Source organism: Nannospalax galili, unplaced genomic scaffold (genome assembly GCF_000622305.1).
Source record: "Nannospalax galili isolate Female #2095 unplaced genomic scaffold, S.galili_v1.0 scaffold710, whole genome shotgun sequence".
NCBI lineage: Eukaryota > Metazoa > Chordata > Mammalia > Rodentia > Spalacidae > Nannospalax > Nannospalax galili.
The window spans coordinates 694,929-704,861 of record NW_008328349.1 but is presented as its reverse complement, the minus strand read 5'-3'; positions in this window follow the sequence as shown (position 1 = coordinate 704,861).

Sequence of the window (9,933 nt, the reverse complement as noted above, 5' to 3'; positions counted from 1 at the left end):
GTGGAGGACAGAGGACAGCATCAGATCCCATGGAACTGGAGTTACAGATGGTTGTTACTAAGAAAAAAATCTCACACACTTGACTGCAAGTTTCCTTGAGGGGAGAGCTTTATACTGCCCTCACTTAAGAAGATTTACAACATAGTGCACTATACGAAGAACCTTCTTATCCAGCTGGTCAGGTTGAAGAAAGATGCCCTAATAAAGATTAGTTTACTTGGGGCTAGAGTGTAGTGGTATGTTACCCCCCCCCCAAATCTCTCTTGCTAGCATCTGGGGAAGAACTAGAATTGTGGTTTTAGAAAAAGGTTATTATGATAATAACAACATCTAGCTGAGGATGGAGACCTCACACCTCCCAGCCCAGACTACTGTGGTTAGAAAAAGCCTCTTAACTTCCTGCTCTTGTTCTTATGGAAACATTTAAGTTGTTCTGAGAATTGTTGAGACCCTAAATCTTGGGAAACTTCCAAGCCTTTTTCTTTTCTTTCTTTCTCTTCCTCCCTTTCTTCCTTTTTTTTTCTTCTTTATTTCCTTCTTTCCTTCTTTCTTTTTATGTTATATGTATGAGTATTTTGTCTGCATGTATGTACGTGCACCCATGTCATGCAAAACCCATGGAGGCCAGAAGAGGGCATCAGGTTCCATGGAACTGGAGTTACAGAAAGTTGTTAGCTGCTAAGTAGGTACTGGGAACCAAACCCAGGTCCTCTGCAAGAACAGCCAGTGCTCTTAACGCTGAGCCATCTCTCTGGCCCCCTGCCACAAACCCTTGTCTAAGAAATGATTCCAAGTAAAGGAAATTGAACTTTGCTGTGGTGCTTTTGAAATGGCAACAAACTCTTAGATCCTGTTTCAATCCTGCAAGAGCACAGATACTTCTTAAGGCTTCTAATTTCCTAAGTTTATAAACCGAGTTTTAGAAAAGTACATGGTGGCATATCTATAGTAAAAAACTCATTCAATTTTATGTCTTACAGGGTTTATACTGAGTTCAATATTGTATGACTGTATTAATTAAACTGTGAGCCTAAAAATTTATAGTCACCTTTGTAAGAGATGTATCCTTGCTCTGGAATGTGTTACTGAATATGTTAAAGCTGTAATGAAATGCTTCTTCTACTCATGTGGTTATTAAATTTTTTTAAAAATTTTAAATTAATTAATTAACTAAAAGTTTTGTTGAATCCTGGTGTGGTGGCACATACTTGCAATCCCAGCACTTAGCTAGGTTGAGCCAGAAAGGGAATGAGACCCTTAGTTTATTTTCTATTATTAGGGAAAAGAGAAATTTACTGCTTGTTGGAAGTTACTGCTTGTCTGAATTTACTGTTTGATTGAAATTACTGCTTGTAACTGATTAACTCAACTGGAAACACAGGCATCCAGAGATAGGAGCAAGAGCTGCAGCCCCCAGAACCTGACCTGTGTCGAGTCACATAGGCATGCCTGGCTACACAAGATAACAGGGAAGGGTTGCACCAGGCACATACCAATTGAGACACCTAGAGGGAGTTGCAACATTTTTCTTGTTTTGAAGTTATTTGTGTGTGAAATATTTGCTTTGAAATCATTGGTTGATAAAAACGTGGGCACAGGGCTTTTGTATAACAGCTGTGGAAGCCTATATAATCTCTGCCTAGAGTTGCCTTGGGGTCGATTGTTCCAACCAGACCTGCGTGTCTTGGAAGGACGGTCGACCCCAGCTAGCTGGCTTAATAAAACTCTGCTTGACTTTTGCATCTCCATGCTTGTGCCTTTGTTCTCCTGAGGAGACCCACCGAGTCATGGACCCTAACACTATAAACACAATAAGATCTAGTGCAAAGTCTAATAACAACTGTGGGGGGGGGTTGTTTGTTTGTTATTGAGACAGGGTCTCCCTGTAGCCCCAAGCTAGCCTGGAACTTGCTATGCAGACCAGGCTGGTCTTGATCTCACATAGATCCATCTTCCTCTGCCTCTTGAGTGCTGGGATTAAAGGCATCTGCCATCACACTCAGCTAACAAATGTGATTTTTCTTTTTTTTTTTTTTTTTTTTTTTTTTTTTTGTCTTTTTGAGATAGGGTCTCCCTGTAGCCCCAGCTGTTCTGGAACTCACTATGAAGACCAGGCTGGCCTTGAACTCACAGAGATCTGCCTGCCTCTGCCTCTGAAGTGCTGAGACTAAAGGCATGCGCCACCAAAGATTTATTTTCAACTATGTGTGTAAGTGTGGGATTGAGCACATGAATGCAGTACACCCAGAAGCCAGAGGCCTCAGATCCCCGTGGAGCTAGACTTATATGTGTTTTGAACTGCCCAACATGGGTACTGAGAACTAAACTTGGACCTTCCACAAGAGCAGTATGTGCTCTTAACCAGTGAGCCATCTCTCTAGACCCACAAATGTGATTTTTTAAAGTGATGAATATAAATGATATTTTAAAATTATCAATTCTAATGTACTATAAAACATATTTATTTGTCTATTCTTATTTTATGTGCATGAGTGCTTGGCCTGCATGCATGTAAGTGAACTTGTAATGGCCCCAAATGGAGTCCCCAAATTGTAATAGCCAAAGTAACTTCATTTTCTTCACTTTGTATAAAGCAGCCACTTCAAACTTCAAAGGCTAGAAAAATGGCTGGCTTTAAGATCAGGTCTGAACTTAGCTGCTTCCCCTTAGAAGCATGCTTTCTTTGGAATAGCTGACCTTGGTCACCTCCCAGATACTGCAGCTGTGCTTCTTGCCTAGTCAAGAAGCCTAAATAACAATAGTAATCAGAAGGTGCCTTACTGTCAAGGTCTATACATCTGTTAAGAGAAGGACTAACAAAAGCTTGTTTAGGCTTCTGTAGTTTGCTTATTGTTAGGTAAATCACTGAGACACAGACAAGAACTCCAGCAAGGCAGAGTTTATTTGGAAGATCACACGGGATGGCTCTCAGCCCAGGAGTGAGGAAGCCACCAGTTTTTAGGCTGCTGGCTGGAGATATTTATAGGGGGTAGGGGGTAGGGAATGCAGAAGGCAGGAAAATATTTTTCAGGCAGCATCTTGTTTATCTTCTAAACTTGTCTGCTGGGAAACAGACTATGTTGAAACTGACTCAATTTCTGTTTCTGAGAGCCCCCCCCTTGAAACTGACTCAATTCCTGTTTTCTCCTGTTTTCAAGTCCCTCCCCACCCAACCTGGGCCTGTCTTGTGAGGCTTTACTGCACTGGGAGGGTCACTGCAGGCCTGGACTCTAACACTTACCTGCTAACTTGGGCCATCCTGACCATACTCAGGACCACACGGCATTACTCATGCATGATGAAATTCTTATGGTATTTATGGTTTTTGCCTTTATAATCTAGTTTCACCCTCCCCTCAGGGCCGTGGGTCCTGAATCTGATGACTACAGGATCATGGACCCTAAATTTATTATAGTCCTAATAAATTTGACCAATTAAAATTGGAATTGGGTCTTGTGGTCTTTTCCCAGTGGTTTCAAACTCTGTAACAAACATGTGTCATGCAATGCCCATGGAGGTCAGAAGAGGGTGTCAGATCCACTGGAACTGAAGTTACAGATGGTTGTGATCTGCCATGTGAGTGCTGGGAACCGAATCCAGGTCTCTGCAAGAGCAACCAGTGCTCTTAACTGCTGAGCCATCTCTTTAGCCCCTAAAAATATGATTTTATGGTGACAGGAATACTAATGCTATTACATCATTATTTTGGATTCATTGCTAACATTCATAATTTTTTGGGGGGGTCTTTTTGAGACAGGGTTTCCCTGTAGCCCCAGCTGTCCTGGAACTCACTATGTAGACCAGTCTGGCCTTGAATTCACAGAGATCCGCCTGCCTCTGCATCCCAAGTGCTGGAATTAAAGGCATGCACCACCATGTCCAGCCAAACATTCATAATTTAAGTGAATAGTGCATTTTAGAAAATATTTATGAAAACAAAGATGTAATTATCTTGCTATCCAAACACCTGTTGTGCCTGACCTATATAGTGTTATCCCTGGATGTGGTGGGTAGAATTTTATTTATTAATTTTAAATTTTTATTCTTATTTTGTGTGTATGAGTGTATTACCTGCATGATGTAAGTGTTCCACATGTGTGCAATGCCCAGAGACTCCAGAAAAAGATGTCAGGTTCCCTCAAACTGGAGTTGGAGTTACAAACAGTTGTTAGCTACTACATGGATGTTGGGAACTGAATCTGGGTCCTTCCTCTTCAAGAGCAGCCAGTTCTCTTAACCATGGATCTATCTCTCCAACCCATGGTATGTGGAATTTTATCTTTCCTGGGGTTACCTCATGATCTGCTTAATTACAAAAAAAGGAACTGTGCAGATACAATTGAAATTAACAATCAGAGGACTTAAAAATAGATTTTTTTTTAAAATTTTTTTTTTTTCTTTTTGAGACAGGGTCTCCCTGTAGCTCCAGCTGACCTGGATCTCCCTATGTAGACCAGGCTGGCCTTGAGCTCACAGAGATCTGCCTGCCTCTGCCTCCCAAGTGCTGGGATTAAAGGCATGTGCCACCAAGCCTGGCTAAAAATAGATACTTTTGACCATGCATGGTGGCATATGCTTATAGCTCTGGGTCCTGAAAAAAATCAAAGAATTATGGCCTTAGAATTTAGAGGCTTACAGCTCTAGGTGTGTCCCCTTTTCCTGAGTGAGAATAGGTTCAGGGTGAGCAGGGCCATCTTGTTTGCTAAGACTTGATTGGATGTCACGACTAGAACAAGATCATCTAAGTAGTAGTGCTGGTTGTGGTCATCTGCTGCAGGTGCTGGAGTGTTCTTGGGGTAATCATAAAGCATCCAAAAGTAGCCAGGCTGCCAAACAAAGGGCTGCTTGGCTGATAGTTCCAAGCTCAAAGGTGTCAGATAAAGAATCTGCCAGTTGCCATTCAGGGAATCAAATGAGGGTGCTGGAGAGATAGCTGAACCATTAAGAGCACTGGCTGTTCTTGCAGAAGACCCCAATTCAAATCCCAGCACCTACATGGAACGAACATCAGTAACTCCAGTTTCAGGGAATCCAACGCCCTCCTCTGTCTTTCACAGGCATTGCATGACACAGGTGCACTTACATATATGCAGGTAATACACTCATACACATAAAATAGTGAGTGGTTTCTTTTTAAAAAAAGAAGTCAAGTGGTCCATGATAGGTAAATCTGGAAAGAATCACAGCTCAGAAGGACTCCAGCAAAAGCAAGGTTTATTGGGAAGTCGCTAGGGGTGGCTCTCAACTCCTGGATTGAGGAAAGACCACCAGCTTGCAGGCTGCTGACTGGAGGCTTTTATAGGGGGTAGGGGGTAGGGAATTCAGAAGGCTGGAAAGATAAAAATAGTCTTGGTGGAGGATAAAAATAACTTCAGGAGGATAGAAATAGTTTCAGCTGGAGGATAGAAATAACTTGGACAGGAGAATAGAAATAGTTTCCTTAGATGGGGAAGCAGCTGGAATTGAGATAGCTCTTGCAACAATTGGGTCATGGATGCAGGGGCTTGTTTATCTTCTAAATTTATCTAGAGGGAAACAGACTATGTTGAAACTGACTCAACTCCTGTTTTCCAGAGGACCCCAGGGTCTGTCTCGTGAGGCTTTACTGCACTGGAGGGAGGGTCACTGCAGACCAACATTCCAACTCTTAACAATTTTACTCATTCACAGTAACACAGCAAGCCAGTACAAGGTACTTAATTAAAGACTTGAGGAGAGGTTAACAGAAAATTAACATTCTTAGTCACACTGAACAGTGCTTAGCCCTGTCTCCCAAATGGCTAGTTCCTCCAAAGGGCAGGGCCTGGTGAAGAGCGTTCACTACTGAGGGGCTACTGGGAGCCATCTTGGGATGGAAGCCACAAGCCACAGGTAGTACACGTGGCATGGGGAACCCGCAGCTGAGTAGCAGCTCAAGGACAAAATGGCCTGACTCTTATGGACCTGGGGTGAGATCACTGGCCCCAGAGGTGTGAGTGCATGCTAGCCGTGACTATGGGCATGAAACAGTCTGATATGGCGGGCTCTGAGCTGTGGCATGGGGCTAGGCACTGGGTACTCATTCCTTTGTAACTTAATAAATGCAGATAAAGATATGTTATATGGTTTGCTTGATAGCACAGGAGACCCAGAGGGAACTCAAGCAACAATCCCTAACCAAATATGAGCAGGAAATGCTGGTCTGGCTCCGAACTCCCTATTTCAAGTCCCATATAATCACATGAACCTTTTTGTGTGACACTATTCCTGAAGAGACTTGAACAAATGTCTACTCACCCCAAATAGGGAAATGATGTTAAAACAACCAATGAGTTTTAATGAGGTTACTAACCAGGGTGTGGGTGAGGGATTACTTACAGGAACAGAAAAGACAACTGCATCACCCAAAGCCTACCCTAGAATGGATGACAGCTCAGGAAAGCAGAAGACCTGCAACATACTGCATAGCCTACAGGCAGATCAACAAGTTGGAAGTTGTCCTTTCCAGGTAGTCTGTAAAATGGACAGAATCTGGACTAATGACTTTTAACCTTGTAACAAAAATACTAGTCACTGAACCATGTCCTTTTATGACCTGGACACCTGATCTTGATTCTTCAGAACCTCAATTTTCTACTCCACCCAAAGATAATGAATGAATATGGGTTTGCTTGAGAATTAATATATCAAATCACTGAAAGGTAGTACATGCATCTCCACTGAAAACAATGAAGATTGGAATGAATGTTTGACATTGTGTGACAGGGTGGCTGAAACAACACCACCCTATATCCTTGGAGCCAGGTAGGCTTGACCCAGGATGAAGTCTAGTTCAAGTAAGTTTCCCTCCCTTCCCCCTTAGAGTCCAATTCCAAGAAATAGCTGATCACACATGCTATAATTGCTTATCTTTGCTTCTGTATCTTTGCTTGCCTCAGCAGGAACTGACTTACTTATCTAAGACACTATATGACTTGTAAACCTCATGACTTCCCCATGACTTGTAACCCCATGACTTCCCCATTACTTGTAAACCCATGACTACCCCATGATGGCTGTGGTTTTTGCCTTTAAAAGCTTTGCCTCTCTCCCTGCCAGTTGCTGCAGTCTCTACTTCCAAGCAGGAGCTGTTTCTCAGGAGGCCAGCCTAATAAATAATTTGGCTAATTGGAAAATTTGGCTAATTGGATTCTAATTGAGTCTGAGTGGTCCTTCCAGTGGTCTCAAAGTCCATAACAACTGTGTATATGAGATGTTCTAGAACTAGGGCTGAAAAGGCATGATTGTCTGATAATGTAAGGGTGAACCCGAGCTTGTCATTACCCAACTGAAACTGGAGAAGCAGTTTTAAATAAAACTATGGATCACACCCTAACTCCAAGACACATTTCCCAGACACAGTTCCAAGAGATTTCTGGGGGAACCAATGTCCTCTGAGTTTGGGCCTACCTTTTATTTATTTTTATTTTTTATTTATTTTTATTATTATTTTTATTTTTTGACTCTATTGCCTGTATGTAAGTGCACCCATGTCATGCAATGCCCATGGAGGTCAGAAGAGGGTATCAGATACCCTGGAACTGGAGTTCTTGAGCTTAAAGAGCTTCCCTGTAGGATGAACTGTCTCACCTCACTTTAGAACATTCTGCTGTTTACTTCCCTTTACAACATCCTGTTCTTTACTTCCCTTGAGAACATCCTGTTATTTTTTACCTCCCTTTTTATATCCTGTTTACCTTGCAGTTAATTTCTGTACAAAAGATTTTTAAAAGCAGAAGAAAATTCTAAGGGGCCTCCCAGTTCTGCAGGAAACACATTCAAACTACATGAGAAGTCAAACTAATTCAACATAGCCAAAAGAAACCTGTAGCAAGCAAGATTTAGTAACTTAACAGTACACACAAAGGTGTAGGTGTCAGTCCAACGAAAGATCCTACCACAGGGTCTGGAGTCCTCTGCCTCCCAATTGGTGAGTTTAAAATATTTTCCTCCCTTTGCATGTTGGCCTGGAACTGGTGTGAACTAGAAATTGTTTACTCCTTTTTGAGATTGCTCAATGTCTTCTGGTTGGTCTCATGATGGCTTGTGGATTAGGATATCATGTTGCCTCAAGGTTAAGATTTCTGATACTTTAAAATTGAGGACTTACCATGAAAGCTGGGACCAGGGTTTTGCAGTAGTTTATTAGGTGGAAGAAACAGGAACAGGGCATGGGTTATATTTTCAGATCTCCTTTCAGCTTTGACATCTCCTGTAATGACCCCAAATGGAGTCCCCCAAATTGTAATAGCCAAAGTAACTTCATTTTGTATAAAGCAGCCACTTTAAACTTCAAAGGCTAGAAAAATAACCAGCTTCAAGGTTAAGTGCCTGAACTTAGATTCTTCCCCTTAGAAGCATGCTTTCTTTGGAGTAGCTAACCTTGGTTGCCTCCCAGACACTGCAGCTGTGCTTCTTGCCTAGCCAAGAAGCCTAAATAATGACAGTAATCAGAAAGTGCCTTACTGTCAAAGTCTCTGTACATCTGCTAAGAGAAGGACTAACACAAGCTTGTTCTGGCTCCTGTAGTTTGCTTATCTGTTAACTTGGGCCATTCTGACTCTACTCAGGACCACCTGGCATTACTCATGTGTGATAAAATTCCTGTAGTATTTGTGGGTTTTGCCTTTATAAGTTAGTTTCACCCTCCCCTCAGGGACCATGGGTCCTGAATCTGACTTAGGACCTGTGGACAGCTATAGCCGTAATAAATTTGACCAGTTAAAATTTGAATTGGGTCTGATGGATTTTTCCCAGTGGTTTCAAGTTCCTTAACACTCTCTTCTACTTAATAAAAAAGGCAGGGGGCTGGAGAGATGACCCAGCCATTACAAGCACTTACCTAATACCCAAGTTTAAAGCCTAGCACATGAAGCAGATCACAATTGTGTATAATTCCAGATCCAGGGGATCTGATGCCCTCTCCTGGCCTCTGCCATCACCAGGCATGTACATGGTGCAAATACATACATGCCGACAAAATACTTGTACATATAAAATAAAATTAAATCTTAAAAAAAAGAAAGGAATGCCTTGTGTGGTGGCACACACCTTTAATCCCCACACTCAGGAGGCAGAGGCAGGCAGATCTCTATGAGTTTGAGGCCAGCCTGGTCTACATAGTGAGTTCCAGGCCAGCTGGGGCTACAGGGAGACTCTGTCTCAAAAAGACCAAAAAAAAAAAAAAAAAAAAAAAAGGTGTAGTGGTACATGCTTGTAATCCTCACACTTGAGAGGTAGAGTCAGATAGATCTACCTCTAGATCAAGGTCATTCTCAGCTACAGGGTGAGTTTCAAGCTAGCCTGGGCTACCCTATCTCAAAAAATTAAAACATAGCCAGGCATGGCCATCCATGCCTTTGATGGGGAAAATTAACCTAATGTGAAATTAATAAATTTGACCTGTGTAACTCTGTTCTGTGTACAAAATGAGTAGGTACTAACAAATGTTTTTGACAAGAACCTTATGTACTCCTAATAAGAATGCTTGTTGATATATGTAGAAGTAACAGTACTTTGGAAGGTTCTACTTGTACAAATCATCAAGGCCACTCTGAGCTCCGTCTCAGGCTGAGATAAGACAGATAACCACAGAAACCACAGTCTGTGAGCACCTTGAGAATGCTGTCTCTTGCAGTGGTCTCTCAGGAAGCAGGTGTTACCATGTGTCTTATTTGTTAAAATAGTGAAGATTGTACTGGCATCAGCATATTAATGGGAGTGTCACAACTCCACACTTGCCCAAAATATTTGCTTCTTTATAAAATGCTGTTTAAATTTCCTATAATAACCTAAGAGGCATGTGTACTTCTGTGCTGTAAGTCTCAAATCCACAATATGATTACTGCCAAGAGATGACGTGAAAAATCTTTATGTATTTCTGATCCAGGCCTCAAATTCCCTGGAGCAAGTTTT